This window comes from Chaetodon trifascialis, chromosome 6 (assembly GCF_039877785.1).
Source record: "Chaetodon trifascialis isolate fChaTrf1 chromosome 6, fChaTrf1.hap1, whole genome shotgun sequence".
Taxonomy (NCBI): domain Eukaryota; kingdom Metazoa; phylum Chordata; class Actinopteri; order Chaetodontiformes; family Chaetodontidae; genus Chaetodon; species Chaetodon trifascialis.
This window is the reverse complement of record NC_092061.1, coordinates 13,685,019-13,702,171: the sequence shown is the minus strand read 5'-3', so window position 1 is coordinate 13,702,171 and position 17,153 is coordinate 13,685,019. Positions and strand designations below refer to the sequence as shown.

The window sequence follows — 17,153 nt, the reverse complement described above, 5'->3', positions numbered from 1 at the left end:
AGAAAGTTCACAACTGATTCACCTTCTGCTGAATAAAATGTTTTCACATATGTGCAGTGTTTTAGAAACACAGCAGAAACTGAGGTGGACGACATCTGTAACATACAAACAAACATGACAGACAGCACAGTAACACTGACTGAACTATAAAACCAGCCTAGACATATGAACAACTTTAATCACTCTTCTTACTCTAAACATACATGAACTATTCAATTATATTTTTATTGCGAGTGTGTTTAAGAAAAAAAAAAGCACGTGTCAGAGATGTTTGTAAGCTGGCTTCTCCTCAGTGCTCAGTGAAGCATGTCTTTAGCTATATGATATGTCGCTGCCTCCGTTACGTCTTCGTGCCTTTTAGATGATTTGTCATCAGGCACTGAAGCAGATACCTCTGCATGGTGGTCTGCTGCTTGTGCGGTGGTGCTGCGGTTGGCGGACGTTGGCTTTGTTCATGCAACCAACCTCGCTTCGCAACTTCAGGTTTCTTCCGACGAAGAAAAAAAAATTATCGAACGCATTTTATATTGATATTGATGACGTGTCTATCGCGAGACATATCGCTATCGTTCTATTGGCCCAGCCCTATATGTATGTATGTATTTATGTATGTATGTATTTATGTATGTACGTATTTATGTATGTACGTACAGTTTTAACAAATTTATTAGACCACCTGTCATAGAAACAAGAAAACAGAAATATTTTAGAAATCTTTCACAAATGTGTTTAAAACTGAAAATGTTATTGTTATTTATTTGGCAAATAACAAACTGACTGGACTAAACAGTCCTTTCTCACACATAATGGTAGCATGGTGGCATGGCACAAGTGGTAACACTGTTGCCTCAGAGGTAGAAGGTCCCGGTTCGAATCCTGCTGTGGGCGCTGGTGGCATCCTCCACCATGCCTTCAGTGCCTGCTGCTCGAGGAAAAAAGGGCCTGTCTGTGTGGAGTTTGCATGTTCTCCCTGCGTTCTCCTGGGGTATCATCCATAAAAATACCCCCACTAAAAACATGCAGGAAGATCACCGCCTGACCTCTTGATAACAATAAGAAGTATATTTTAGCATTAAAAATATAATTTCGGTTAAAGAGCTTCCACATATTGGTGTATTAACCATTACAGAAACATAAAAAATTATTTTGGTAATTACCAATGCTGTTAATTTAGGGCAGCTGTGGCATAAACCTTACTTTGGGCGGTGGTCTAATAAATTTGTTAAGCACTGCATATATGTACATAAAAAAATAATTTTATATTTGGTTTTGTTATCCTTTTCAGAGGAAATGCCAGAAGCTAATAGTGATCTCTCAGAGACAGAGGCAGAGAAGGACTCATCTTTTGCATTGTCATCAGGTGGGTTATAGCATTGCATCCACAGGTATCCTACAGACTAACTAGAGACTACCCTTTCCATTCTCTCCTTCGTTTCCTTGAGAAATGGAAAAAAATAATGATTTATTATTATTGTTCATTATTTTAACAGGATCCTCAACACCGAAGTGGAAAAAAGAAACTGAGTCTGATTCTGATGACCTTCAAACTGGTATTTGACGAAATGCACTCCTTGTTTTTCATTTGTTAGAATCAAGTATATTGCCCAGGAAGTTTACACAGACAAGAAATTTGTTCTGGTGTATTTGATGCACAAACAAACATAGCAGAGGATCAGTGTCAGTTAGGGTCCCATGCCTTGTTGAGGCCACCTGCAGACGGGTAGAAACTGTTCTTGTGGCGTGAGGTTTTGCTCCTGATGGACTGCAACCTCGTGCAGGAGGGGGTTGTTTCAAACTGTTTGTGTTCGGAGTGGGAGGGGTCAGCTACAGTCTTACCTGCATGCCTCAGGACCCATGTGCAGGTCCTGGAGAGATGGCAGATTGCAACCAATCACCTTCTCATTGGGCTAGTTACCTGTTTTTACACACAGGCTTGTACTGTACCATTACAATGATTAGATTATTTTATTCAAGTCTTGTTATATATGCTTTCATTCAGACAGTGAAGTGTGTTGCCACTTAGCTGTTGTATATACTTATCATTCATTATTTTAACAGGATCCTCAGGATCAAAAAAAAGATGGGGACCTGAGTATGACGGTGATGACCCTGAAACAGGTATTTCACACAGTGGAATAACATACAAACTTCATTTAGAGAAAAATGTTTTCAGTACTTAAAATATTGGCTAAAATTCCTATCTATCTATCTATCTATCTATCTATCTATCTATCTATCTATCTATCTATCTATCTATCTATCTATCTATCTATCAGTTTATTTTTTGACATCATTATTTTAACAGGATCCTCAGGATCAAAAAAAAGATGGGGACCTGAGTATGACGGTGATGACCCTGAAACAGGTATTTCACACAGTGGAATAACATACAAACTTCATTTAGAGAAAAATGTTTTCAGTACTTAAAATATTGGCTAAAATTCCTATCTATCTATCTATCTATCTATCTATCTATCTATCTATCTATCTATCTATCTATCTATCTATCTATCAGTTTATTTTTTGACATATCATTATTTTAACAGGATCCTCAGGATCAAAAAAAAGATGGGGACCTGAGTATGACGGTGATGACCCTGAAACAGGTATTTCACACAGTGGAATAACATACAAACTTCATTTAGAGAAAAATGTTTTCAGTACTTAAAATATTGGCTAAAATTCCTATCTATCTATCTATCAGTTTATTTTTTGACATATCATTATTTTAACAGGATCCTTGACATCAAGGAGAAGAGAGGAAACCGAGTCTGGCCGTGGTGACCCTAAAAAAGGTATTTCACACTAAATGCACTCCTTGCAGTGGTGGAAAGTAACTAAGTGCAATTACTCAAGTACTGTACAAAAGTACAATTTTGGCATACTTGCACTTTACATGAGTTCTTCCATTTAATGCTACTTCATGCTTCAACTCCACTACATTTCAGAGGCAAATATTGTACTGTTTACTTCACTACAATTATTTCACACTTTTATTATTTATTTTTTATTTATTTTTCTTGTTTAAAAAAATATGATATTGATGCAGTACTATGCTACTAATCTACCAAGTGGTATACAAATCATCTAAAAGCTTCACATTGATAAACTACAACATTAAAATATTCTTACACGTATGTGTAAGAGATAAAGTAATTTTATAATATTCTATGATAACACCTTTTAAAAAGGTTCCATTCTGCATAGTGAGTACTTTTACTTTTGATATTTAAAGTACATTTAGCTGATAATGATTCTCTACTTATAATTAAGTTACCAATTGAATTCAGGATTTAATGCCAGTTTGTGCTGGATTTCCTGTGTTGCACCAGTGATAATACTAGTGAGGATTTTCTCTGACTAATCAGTGGTCTGCAGTGTTTACACGTCATGTATAAGAGCACCCCCTGCACAGGGGGCAGCGTGAGATGCCACAGTTCAGACGGTCAATGCTCACACTAACACCAATCCTAACTTGTAGCATACCAGAATGACGGGGAGAAACTCAGCTAAAAGCCTTTACCAAGCATCGCCTCCCAAATGAAACATAATTCATACCCCAAGAAATTAAATGTGCATCCAACGAAAACACAAAAATAGAGTATGTCCACTTTCGAGTGTCTGAATGAATTTGGCTACTATCACATGATTCAAAGGTGGGTTAGCTTTCTTTTGAGACCAAGATTATTCATACAGTCCTTGTAGTTGTGAAGATATACTCTATTTGTTTTGGGTAAGTCCTTTTGGATAGGAGGTGGACAAACTACGCCTCATATTGAAGAGGTATCAGCTCAACTCAACTCGGTTTGAACCTCAATGGAAGTGATGCTTAAAAAAGTCCCAGTTAGCAGGTACTAGCCACAACATTTTCTGATGGGGAAACCAAAACAAGCGAGTAGAGTTGAGACAGTTCATATCAGGTTTTCATAGAGTCTCAGTGAGAGGTGAATGAAAGGGAGTATAAACTTGCATCTTGTTGTGCAATCCTGAAAGTAAATGTACCTTGAATGCCTGTAGTGTACACCCCTGATTGTCGTCTTCTTTTTTTGTTTTTCCTAGGAACCGCAAAGAGGAGGAATTGGTCTTTCGCAGAGGTCCACGCTGTAGAGAAAACACTAATGGCCTTCATTGAATGTGGTAAAGTACCAGGGAAAGCAGAGTGTGTTGCCTGCATCAAAGCTTCTCCAGAAGCTCTTAAAAAGAGAAGCTGGACAGCAGTTAAGTTTTATGTCAAAAACCGAATTACTACAATTAAGCGTGAAAGTGCAAGACGCAAGTGACTGTTCATATATGTAGAGATCTTCTGTCAGCTGACAGTGTTGTGAAGTTCATTTATTCAGACTTGAAGTTATTGGACATGTTTATTTTGTCATGTACACGATGTCCAGATTTTTGGGGATGTATGATTTGAGTTTCTCTGTGCTTGTTTTGGAGAACTGATTCAGAGATTGTTTTGAACATTTTTGAGGTTAAGAACAAAAGGTTTTCATTTATTGTGACTTTTGGATATTTGGAGTCAAAAAACTGTCTGTTTCATTTTAATGCAGACAATAAAGTTTGTTGAGAAGTGAATCTTATTGATGAGACTTTTGATGGCACAGTTGAAAAATGCAGAAAAGTACTGATAAAAGCAGTACTACTTGTTGGAGATCAATTGATAAACCAGTATTCAGTTTTAAAATGATTTTATTTGCAAGATGTGTTCAATCATGCCAAGTTAAAGAGCAGCAGTAAACAAAATATAGTAGTGAAATCATCATTTTTTTTAGATTAGATTAGATTCAACTTTATTGTCATCGTCAGAGGGCAACACAGAGACAAAAAATGCAGTTTAGCATCTAACCAGAAGTGCAAATAGTCATAATATCCAAAATATAAATACATGTAAATAGTGCAAGTGGCATGAGGTATAAACAGTATAAACACTATGAGGTAGGTGCAGGTAGTGCAAGTGATTCCTATTAAACCATAAAAACATGTGCAACATGGTATGTAAACAGGTGAAATGTGCAACAGGTTGTAAATGGCAGTACAGTAAAAGTGAACAGTTGAGGTATATATGAAATATAAGTGATATGTGCAGTATGGCATGGGCTGAGTACAAATGTTCATCTTGTTGTAGTCTCTTGGGGTGGAAGAGGGGGGTAACAATGTCTGTGGGGGGGGCCATGAGGTGGTAAGAGAGTGTGCCAGTGTCAATCAATGGGAGGGTCATGGAGGGGGGGGCATGAGGTGGTAGAGGGGGTGTCAATGTCAATGGGAGGGTGGTGGGGGTTGGAAGGGGGGCTGCTGGTGGCCAGAGTTGAGCAGGGTATAGCTCTGGGGAAGAAGCTGTTCCTGTGCCTGCTGGTGTGGGAACAGAGGCTCCTGAACCTCCTACCAGATGGTAGGGGGGCAAACAGTCCATGGTTGGGGTGGGAGCTGTCACTGCTGATGCTGTGTGCCCTTCTTAGACACCGCTTGAGCTGGAGGTCCTCGAAGGCAGTTAGCTGGGCACCAGTGCTGTACTGGGCGGTTTTCACCACCCGTTGCAGGACCTTCTGATCGGAGACTGTGCAGCTGCCGTACCATACTGAGATGAAATTGGCCAGGGTGCTCTTAATGGTGCAGCGGTAGAAGTTGACCAAGATCTGACGAGCCAGGTTAACTTTCCTCAGTCTCCTCAGGAAGTAAAGGCGCTGTTGGGCTTCCTTGTTTGACTCCACACCTATTGAAAGAATCTTAAATGCGGATGGAGTGTTGTATGAATGGATAGTATGGTGTCATATGGTTTTGAACCAATATGACCGTTCAGCTGGAGCAGCAAGCCTGATTTCTTAAAGAGGCCAGGTAAATTATCCATCATGTTCATCAACTGTTTAATTGTATTTTTGCCAAACAATTATATTTTAGAATCAGAATTTTACCAGTTTTGGAAGAAAAATCTGGAATCTGGCAGTGCGGATTATTAGATTCAGTTAATGTAATCTAATATTATATGGTTTACTATTTACTATTATGGTTTCAATTCAACATAAGTTAGATTAAATGCTTGTCATTAATTTTTCAGTGTACAACTGGTGTTGATTGGATGCCAATAGAAAAACATGACTGGTCCTCAGGGGGGAGGTAAAAGTCAGGTTAAAATTTTTTTTGAGAGTTTTTGATGTTTCAAGTGATTTTTGTGTTCACAAAAAATTATAATGATTTTAGCAGTTAAAATCATGTCTATACACCCTTCAGAAAGGCTGGATCCCACCAGACACCTGTCAGTCATTGGTTCCTACGGTGTGATAATAACGGGTATAGGTGTGTGTGTGTGTGTGTGTGTGTGTGTGTGTGTGTGTGTGTGTGTGTGTGTGTGTGTGTGTGTGTGTGTGTGTATGTTCACAGTGAGGATGCAGTTCAAGGGTTTTGCTTTTTTTTTTTTTTTCCCAAGCACTCCTTGAATGTTTGCTTTTCAGTCATTAGATGTTTAGTGTGTTTACACATCAGCCTATGAAATTAACTCAGCAATTATTTTGATAATAGATTAATTGCTTAAGTAATTTTTCTTTCGCTTTTGGACTGTAGGTCAGACAAAACAAGCAAACTGAAGACAGCACCTCTGGCTCTGTGTAACTGTGAATGCTATGATTTCACAGTACATCATAGACCGAATAATTAAGCAGTTAATTGAGAAAATAATCAGTGGATTACATACATACACATCATCAAAACGCTTGTGCGTTTGTTCCTCTGTCTGTGTGTATTTAGCAAAAATGAGAGGCATGTTTAAGTTGAAGTGAAAGCAGGAACATATTGTCAGGCAAAATACACTATTTGCATAATGTTGCACAAGTTTATTCCAAACACCAGCACGGTTTTTCTGTCACTGCAGCCAGAAACAGGACTCTTGGATGATGCGTCTGTGTCAAAAAGTGATATTTTGTAAATGCAAACACTGAAACTCAGTTGGCTCCTCATGAGTCTCAATGTGGAAGAGTTTACAACTCCTGAATTAGCCTTCCAGGAAGTCAGATGCCTGCAGATGATTTACAGCCGATCAGAGTGACCGAAGGACTCAATTACCCCCCTCAACAGCCCCCCACACAAGTCACACACACACACACACACACACACACACACACACACACACACACACACACACACACACACACACACACACACACACACACACACACACACACACGCACACGATATCTCACAACTTAAACACTTTCATGCTTCTTCACAGTTCACAATGAATCAGAATCACATCACAAGCAGGGATGACTCATTCATAAAGAGCTTGTGGATTTCAGACAGAGATGTCTGTCGTACTCTCCCGGGCTGGAACATTTGACTCTCAAATGCTTGAATTGGCTGAATTGTATTGATTTGACTCCACCGAGTTGTGAATGATGGATTGCTGTTTTCAGCTTTTCAGAAACTAAACCTGTGTTTAAGGGTTCCAGTAATAAGCTGAGGTCTGCTTTTGGTGGCTTTGTAGCTGAGAAACGTACTTAAACTGTTTAGTTATTCAGCGTATGCGTATTTAATGTTCTGTAATATGCACAGTCAGTTAGTGTTTGTTTTGTCAAAGTCCGTGTGCAGGAAAAAGGATCTGAGCATGCATTCAGTTTTTCTTCATTTTAATGCAGTGTACACAGTATGCTCGCACGATAATGCGTATGGCCACATTCTGTTCTTCTTGAGCAGTACTCCGACTCGGGCAGAGGTTGAATCAGTTTTTAAATTTCAATAAGAAAATATTAAAAATTTAAGCGATAATCAATTGTATGTAAGACAACAGTGCACTATTTTTAATCTAACAGATCTCCTGCAGGACAGCCTCCGCATGCAGCTCGAATAAGTCAGGCAAGTGGGTGTGATGGAGGCTGCTCTCACATTTGGGCAACACTCCTCCTTCCTTACAACGCTTGACCAGAAGCGGACATCACTTTTTCAGTTTTTTAGAGTTTTTTTAGAGTCAGAATATCTGACTGTGCTCAAACAGCCACTCAGTGTTCCTTGTTAAAGTGATGAGCTCTCGCTGCCCCTCTCTCTCTCTCTCTCTCTCTCTCTCTCTCTCTCTCTCTCTCTCTCTCTCTCTCTCTCTCTCTCTCTCAGAGGACCTCTTTAACATGACTGTGTGCGTGCGTGTGTGCGTGCGTGTGTCCACATTTTGGCAGTTTGCACAATGCTCTGCGTTTTACATTTGATTCAGTTTTTATTACCAAATTCTGCGATTTCGGCCCTGTTTTCTGAATAATTGTAGGATTTGGTTCTAGTAAAACACTCTTAAACCTTTTTACCATGAACATTAGTTTAATTTTACTGATACCATATCGTTATTGAGCTGTATGATAATTATGTTAGTATAAAGTTTGCCCTCAACATTTTTTTCAATCGGCAGCAGGGTGTAATGAATGGATCAAACACAGGGAGAAAAAAAGGCTTGTTTGACCCGACCTCATTCCTTTAGTCCCCCCTCCTCACACATCACATCTATCCACGCAGCCAAAGCCAAAACTGAACTTCTCTTTTCATTTTTTGCCTGTCATTATGTCTCTGGTAGCCCTATATTTTAGTATTTCCTTGACATGCCAGGGTCTGTCTTTGCTGGATAATGATAGACTGTGCAGAGACGTTTTGTATTAGTCATTGGTAGGATGCCGGACAGCTGGAAAGATGCTTGTTAGTGAGTATTTTACTTGGTTATTGGGAATTATTCGACACATGATCATCATATATACTATTTTCTTTCAAGGTAAATCCCATACTTGTTTCTGTTGCAGTATTAGTGAGGAAAGTGGTCTTGATACTCCCGCCTACAGTTAGTTTCCTACTTTTCATCCTTGATGGTGCTGTGTAATTTCCTTCGTATCATAGATCCAGCCTTTCACTTTCACTCTTTTCCCAACCTGCCTCCCTCTCTCTGTTCCCAGACCACAGGAAATGGCCAGAAAGTGGCCGGGCTTTATTTCTGTGCACCTTAAGAATAGCAGCATTGTGTTGTGTAGGAGCCTGCATTGTTATGGGAATGTAGGACTGAGCAAGAGAATACGCTCAATCAAAACAAAAAAAAAAACCTACGTACCTAGTAGTATTTTTCCTACACATCAGAACAACAAACGGCATATGCAACACAAAAGATAACTTCACTAGTTCACAGCTGTTGTTGCCTCTTTTATCAAACGATAGTCTCCGTTTTAAAGGTTTTTCTTGCCACTCAGCTTATGTCATGTGGGTATATCAGTATAAGTATTGTAGCTTTTACAGCAGGCTTTACACAAATAAACATTTGTATGTCTTTGTCATACATATACACCCAGATCTAACATTTTATCGTTTACTGGTTGTTTATATTTGTAATAGACTCTCGATGTAGCTGCAGGCCCCCCATCTCTTGTTTTACCCTCAATCAGCTGATGCGTTCCTCGGATTATGGGAAGGTACGGCCGACCTTATCTCATGTTTCAGCACTACTTCCTCCTTTACAATATGTTCTTAAATTATGTAAGCTGTGTGCGTCTCGCTTTCTGCTCTGCTCATTATCAAAGCTCTTTCACATCTCACTTCACACAAACAGGAACACGGAGACCCAGCCAATCCCCATCCCTGCAACTGCAGTTGCTTTTCATGTCGGCCTCTTCTTTCATGTTGCTGATCAATCAGCACTTTTAGTTGCATTTTGCTGTTGTCTAGTTATGCAAGTTTGACCCGATGCGTTGCAGCTTCTCGCGCTCAAGTATAAAACATGAAGTGAAGGGCATGAAAAACGTGGTGTCAGTTTGTGTTAAGTGCTGTGGTGGAACAGCCTGTTGGGCCTGTCATAACAGTATTGAATGGTAACTGTTTTGGTGGGAATCTCTGGCCTTTTTCTTAACAGACTTGCATAATAGTTGCTTGTGGGTTCGTTCTCCTGGATGTTCCTGTTGTATTTTGCAATCGGCAGTCTTCCACCATCGATGAAACTTGATTCAAGCAGGTTTTTAATGCTCTGCTTTTGTAACTGTCGTGTAAAAACAAAGTCAGTGCAGTGAAATTATGTTGTTACATAAGATGAATTGATAGTTGTGATAAATAATCATGACTTCCATATTGATTATCATTTTGGCTGTAAAGATCTGTAACTTTATGCTAAATATTTCACTCAAACAGTTGTGGAAAGACCTGTAAATTAAGGCGTTCTGCACATGATCAGCAGCACAAGAGCATTTTGATGGTGTCAGCTATTGTTTAACTATGGAAAAAGCAAATATGTTTAACCTCACTGAGTGCAGTACCATAATATAAAATCCATGCTGCATGCAATGCCCAAGGTAGTTCCCGAAAGGACAGTCTCTACAGTTTGACCTTTGACCTTGATTGTCAGCCATCTTGACTGAGCTCATTCCCTGCTGTGGTAGTGGGGTATGGCTTGGTGTCAGCTGCAGGGGAGAGATGTGGGAGGTTAATTGGCACAGGTATTACTAGTTGATTGATCACACTCTTCTGTTATGCAGTAGTGGAGTTGACCTGAGACAACACGCTGGATGAAGAGAAGCATGGCTGCCCTCCTGTCACCTTCTGTTTTGTATCAATTAACAGTCAAAATATAAGGTGTTCATTAGCGAGGTTTAGATATGATGGTAGGTGGGGGTTTTTTTACCTTTGGACTAGAGCCAAAACAATTACTATTGCTATGACTGAATTCAAATTCACTCTCAAATATGAGAGTTTGCTGCTAGAAGACTATTTTAGACACCATGATGGGCTTTAGGAAATTGTGATAGTGAGAAACAGATTTTTTCTGACACTTTCTACAGATGATTACTCAAATATTTAATCAGAATCAGCCTTATTAATCAAGTATGTGTGCACATACAAGGATTTTGACTCTAGTTTAAATGTGAAAATGAACACCAGATTGATCAATAATGAAAATAAACACTAGGTACAGACTCGCTTCTTCCCCCTGTTTTCAGTCTTTATGCTAAGCTAAGTTAACCAGCTACATATTCACCCAGAGCAGTATCACTCAGTCATCATTTCTCTTGTACAAGAAAGTGCACAAATGTATTTCCCAAAATGTCAAACTATTCCTTTAAGTTTAAGTCTTCATGTTTCTATAAAGTAAACGTGACAACGTCAGTAGACATCACAGCTGTGTGCTATTTCAGGCAATGTGTCTGGCTTTACAGCAACTGTTTCCCTTTCTGTTCTGCAAAAGCTGACTCGTTTCTCCTCTAAAACCTCTTATTTATCAAGGTAAACATACTGTTGTCTCAAATTAATCTGGTAAATATCCCCGACAAACACCTTTAGTTGTCTTTCTTCAGCACCACCTGTCTCCTCCATGTGTGCACTCTCAGCTTTCAACACTAAGTAATTACAATCACAAGCAACAGCTCTTGTACTTTAATAAGTGCTCTTTCCACCCCTGACGTAAGAGTGCATTTTGGTGTGCATGCAAGCGCGCGTGCATGTGCGCGTGCATGTGCATATGTGCGCGTATGTGCACGCCTGTACAGTGTCTCTGCCTGTGTGCACTGCTCGCTGCTTGCCAGGGCAGGGCAGGGCTTCCTGTTTCTGTGATTGCTGCCCAGGCAGAGCAGAGCAAAGATCCTTTGGTCTCTGTTCCTCTTTAGTTTTGCCACCTGGACCTTCACCCACAAACCTGGCGCCATCTCCTCCCCTCTCGTCTTTCTTCCTCTCTTTTTTTTCTCACTTCCTGCCTGCCTTCTCATTATCCCCTCATCTCTCTTTCTGTCTGTCTGTCCCTGTGACTCTTGTTTCTCTGTCGCCTCCTCTTCATTTTCTTGTTTGATTCTCTTCCCACCTCTCTCTCTTTTTAATAACCCCCTAACTCCTCTACTCACACACACACACTCACTCTCCCTGCTTTGTAAATGTATGCCTGGCTCTGTGATTCATTCAGTGATTCAGAGAATGGAAATTCAAAGGTAGTAACAAAATCTGTTTTTCATCCCAGACCGTGTGATGCACATGTTGCCGCGTTTTTTTTCCTTCTAATTTATTTATTTTTTCCACTCCAGTTTTTACGGGAAAAACTAGAGTGTTTGATGTCTCAGAGAGCCTTGATGCCATGCAGACTAATTGAGTCGTAAGCAATAGATTGGATCCGGCTGATCTTGGTAATAAGGACAGGGCTATATAAAGGTCAGAAGGATGTGGCTTGCTGTAAATTGCATTTTATGTAATGACTATGAAGATTAGGATCACATCCTATTTCTGTGGTAATGAACAACCAAACGGTGCATGCAGGTGTACATTTGCACACATTTTCAGCCAAGTTACTCATATACACATCTGTCTCTTTGCGTGTGTGAAAAAAAAAAAAAACAGATGTCATGCATGTTTAAGGATGACTGTGAAAACATGCAGGGAGTCTCTGTGATGTCATGCATAGCTTTCTGCAAATGACCCTTTTAAGACTTAAGGTGGGACACACTGTTCGCTGTCATTATGTCAGTTGTTGTAGCCTGAAAATCCAAACAATGAAGAGCTGGAGATGAAGGATAACACCAAGGCTGCAAATAACGATTAAGGATTAATTTTCTATCAATTGGCTAATTATTTCAGCTTGAGATAGCCCTCAATGTTTCTCCCTTACACACACTTGCATTTCCCCTGTACACCTCAACATCAACTTAATGAAGTAATAATAATAATAATAATAATAATAATAATAATAATAATAATAATAATAATAATAATAATAATAATAATAATAATAACAATAATGTCAAAATCACGTGGATGCACGTTGTAAGTAACTGATTAAGATTTAAACCTAATTATTTGGTACATTACTGAAGTTGGTGGTCTTTTCCATTGATTTCCACCTGGTTTTTCTTTACAAACATCAGAAATAATGTTCTTATATCACCTTCATACTGGAGTTAGTGTGCCGTTCTGGCAGTTGCCACCTGCTATGAATATATGTCCTGAAAGCTCAGAGACCTCTTTTGTGCCTCTGTGTGTGTGTGTGTGTGTGTGTGTGTGTGTGTGTGTGTGTGTGTGTGTGTGTGTGTGTGTGTGTGTGTGTGTGTGTGTGTGTGTGTGTGTGTGTGTGTGTGTGTGTGTGTGTGTGTGTGTTCGTGTCCATTGCATCAAACAAGAGCTGCTCCCAACTGGGGACAACAGGGAGCACACAGTGGTGTGTGAGAGCTGATACCAAGCTCTTGAGATATAAATAGGGCCTCCCTGAAACAGGGCTTCCACCAGCAGCACTGATAATTCTTTCTGTGCCTGTCTTTGTGCCTGTGTAGATTTTATTTTCTCAGTTTTGCACAAAAACGAATGCCACCTCTCCTCTCTTTTTTTAAATGTTGTAGTGGTAATGTTTGTGCTGGCATTGCAGTCTGAAGACAATGTTGGTTTCAAGAAAATTGCGTTTTGGCTCAACTCCCAATAGGCCACAGCCAGGATACTGTTTACTGGCTACCATAGGAACGCTGGTAACTCATCTCTTCTGGTGCCTGGGTATTTAGTGAACATACCACAGCACCACACATTCACTCCCCCCCTCAGTGTGTCCTGAGGTTGATTTAAGCTTGCTTTGTGTTAAGAATCAACTCAGTGAGCTGACACAAGTCATGAGGTTACTCACGCTGACAAGATCAATTCACGTGTGTCTTTCACGCATCCTGTTCCCCTTCCTGCTTCATTAAAATCAGTGTTTGGCTGCCCCAAGTAAAAAAGCATTCGTTTAGTTCCACTTCTGGTGTCGGGACCAACAAAGTTATGAGCCATGGTAAGAGATGTGCTTCTCGTTTTTGTTGTCTTTTGTGGTATAGAGCTAATATTCACTTTGTTACCCATCTGGGTGTTAATATGTCTTCTTTATGCAATTCAGATCAGAGTCTAAACTTACGTGAATGAGCTGCAGAGGAGAGATGACCTCCATAACGTCCGTGGTGGGAGTGTATTAGTTTGTGATTAGTGACTGATAAGTTTGCTGAATGATCGTTAGAAAATTGTGTTCTCGTCACAGATTCTTCAAATTGCTGCTTTGTCTGACCTTAAATGAAGATACTCACTTTACAGTGAGAGCACACATAAAAAAGCAGCAAATCAGCACATTTGAGGAGCTGAAAGCAGATAATGTTTGACATTTTTTTTGATCAAGTAATCCATGAATGGAGTAATTGTTTCATATTCACATGTGGTGGACCTCGTGTCAGAGCTTCAGATACAGAGAATGCTCTATATTTCTGTAACTGTCAGTCACTCACAAGCTGCTTTCCTGGCACACTATTTTTTTTCTTGCACCTGTTTGACTTGTACATCTGTTCAATAGAGGCAAATGACTTCTAGGAGTTGTTGATGTCACTGTCTGCTTGCTATTTTAAACAACAGTGGCTCAGCCAGTAGTTTCACAGCGATAGCTGGAACATATGAACTATCTATATTTTGGTTCTTGCCAACAAACCTGCAACTGGCACTGACATTAGCCACTAAGTTGCTTAGGGCAGCATTTACTCGGCTGCTTGTGGCGTCGATACTGCGAGAAAAGCTGTGCCAGATTTCTGTAAAGCACATGAGAGAGGCGAAGAAAGCAATCAGTGTGCAAGTGTGTGTGCCACAGTGAAGAATGTAGGCATTGAGAGAGAGGAGGAGGGGGAGGAGGAGGAGGAGGAGGGAGTGATGAGTAAGGTGAGGAAGACAGAAAGGAGGGAATGCAGGAACATTGGCTCTATTGTGCAGGAATGTTTTCCATTTGCAACTTAGTGCATTTGAATTGGCCTCTTTTTTTCTGTCATCCCTTGCTGAGTGCTGTCTAGCAAAACAATAATATGATAACAGAGCACCAAGTAGAGGTCAGAGGTCCTGGATAAGAACAGAGAAAGGAGACAGCAAACTGTATGAGCATTTTTGTTTTCCCTCACAACTTGAACGTGGTTCTGTTAGACCCTTAGTCAAGGTGAAAGTAAAGGAAGCATGAATCCAAACACATCTGGAGATCCTCATACCAGAGGACACAGAGGATCAAAAGAAAGGGAAAACCATGGGAACAGAGACGGCCAAGCCCCCAGAGGGATACAGCAAGAGGAAGTGTGTGTCTGTATATGTGTGTGTGTGTGTGTGTGTGTGTGTGTGTGTGTGTGTGTGTGTGTGTGTGTGTGTGTGTGTGTGTGTGTGTGTGTGTGTGTGTGTGTGTGTGTGTGTGTGTGTGTGTGTGCGCCGTAGCCAGTCAGTGCTGAGTCATCGCTGGGCTGGCCAGGCAGATAGAAACAGGCTTCTGGGGGGGGGCCAGCTGGAGGGGCACAAGGGGGCATGCACTGAGCATGCTCCGAAAAGTACAGGAAGGGAATTAGTTGTTGTGACAGGACACATCCAGGAACTTAAGTGACGCAATATTTCACTTTGCCAAGTTTTGGCTCCCTCATTGACGTACATGTCCCCTGGTACATTTGATGGTGCTAATGAAAAAGTCGTCAGCTTGTTGTGTGTCAAGATCTTACGAATTTGCTTCTCTGGATGGCGTCGTTTAGGACACGAAGAGGGAGGGAGATGTTAGCCGAGAGATAACGAGACATGTTGCTCCATGTTTGGCCCGACCACAACGACCCCCCCCCCCTCTATTTCTTGTGGTTTTCTGTGATCTGTTGGACCACAGTCTATGACTCCCCCCACACCGACCCACGCACACCCGTATGCACACACACACTCATACTTCCTCTATTTAGAAAAGACCCTTCTCTGCTGCACTGGAGGAAGATGGTATGTACTGTAGGCACACGTAGTTTGAGAATGATAAAAACGTCTTATATCTACTGTGGCCAGTGTCTTATTTTGAGTTTATTCAGCTGGTGTTCAGCAGCTCATTTATGGGAAGCATGGGTACAGCAGTATAGGAATGAGCTGCAGTTGTTATATAATGTATGTTGGGATCTTTTCAAACATCTTCATGTTCTTTAGATATCAGTGTTTGTCTGGCAGTGTGTTTAATGGTGAGATATTTTCAACCATCCTATGCAATAGAAGTAACTGCAAAATCCAATCATGCTAAAGTTTATAATCAGACAAAACCTCCTGATGAAACTTAATTTAAGTGCATATAGACAGTTTTGCTGCATCACAGCACTGTGAAGGTCTAGCAACTCTGTGGCTGATTATACAACATTATACCATCCATGGGCTGTCTGCATAAACCAAGAAGCTCCACTCTTGCATCAGCTGAAGCCTGTTGTGGTTCTCTTAAAATGTGTCGTTCCTCCTACTTATCATCTGTAACTATGGGTTGAGTGTACTGCGGGTCAGCAGTGTATACACACATCAGGGAACGGCAAGAGGGTGTTTGAAAAGATGAAGGACGGGGTAGGGCTCTCTTTGAATGCTTAGGAATGCATCCTGTTTCCTCTTTTCTGTGTAACTATGTGGTTAACTCTTAAACCACTGTCTCATGTCTTTCTAATTACAAAAGCAGCATTTAGTCATCCAAGAGGGATAGGAAAGATCATAAGCACAGTAGAAGAACAAGACTGGTGGATGTTGTTTCTGCACAGAGCGATAATGGCAAAGCTTTGACACGATTGACTATGATGTATTAATGTGGCCGGTGAGGACATTGTTATGCAAGCATGATCTCTCCCAAGAAACAAATAGAGGGGCATCCTGATAGCCGAGGGGATTAAGACATGCACTATATAATCACAACATCGTGTTTTGAGCCCAGGAGGCCGGAAACTTTGTTGCATGTCATCCCTCCTCTCTCTCCCTTCATTTCCTGTCACATCTTTGCAGACCAAGAGTGGCCAAAAGATATGAAGAAAAAAAAAAACAGCAAAAAAATGAGCTCGCCTTTGGTCGTCTAACTTAACAAAGGTTTCAACTGCCAATTGAGTCAGAAATTTAGAGTTTTTTTTTTTTTTTTTTTAACAAGCATGTTGTATCATCATCTACCGCATGTGCAGTGAGAGCATGATCTGACCCTCATAACAACATCTAATTCACAGAGCTCACTGTGGGACCAGGACTGGTTTATTTTCAGATTCCTACCCAAGCAGCATTTGGAGAAAAGACCTCATCAGCACAAATAATTCAAATCAGGATCAGACTCGGTGTGAAAATGGTCTCTCTTAAACCATTTATCAAGCTTTATTAACAAAGTTCTCGCTCTTTAGAGGAGAGAGGAGTGAAATCAAGTGAGAGATTGGGGTGTAGAATCAAGCACTCACAAT

The 17,153-nt window shown here is 40.5% G+C and overlaps 1 protein-coding gene across 4 annotated transcripts in view; it reads left to right on the top strand.

Annotated features, from left to right (window-relative positions):
- sh2b3 (SH2B adaptor protein 3) overlaps nt 1–17,153 on the top strand; it is a 69,766-nt gene that overhangs the window by 17,891 nt on the left and 34,722 nt on the right. The window contains exon 1 of one of the 4 annotated variants that reach the window (XM_070964641.1): nt 15,642–15,693. The exons of the other annotated variants lie outside the window; for them this stretch is intronic. The gene's annotated coding sequence lies outside the window, so the exon portion shown is untranslated. Of the gene's footprint in view, nt 1–15,641; nt 15,694–17,153 lie in introns of those variants that run through there. 4 annotated transcript variants of the gene reach the window in all.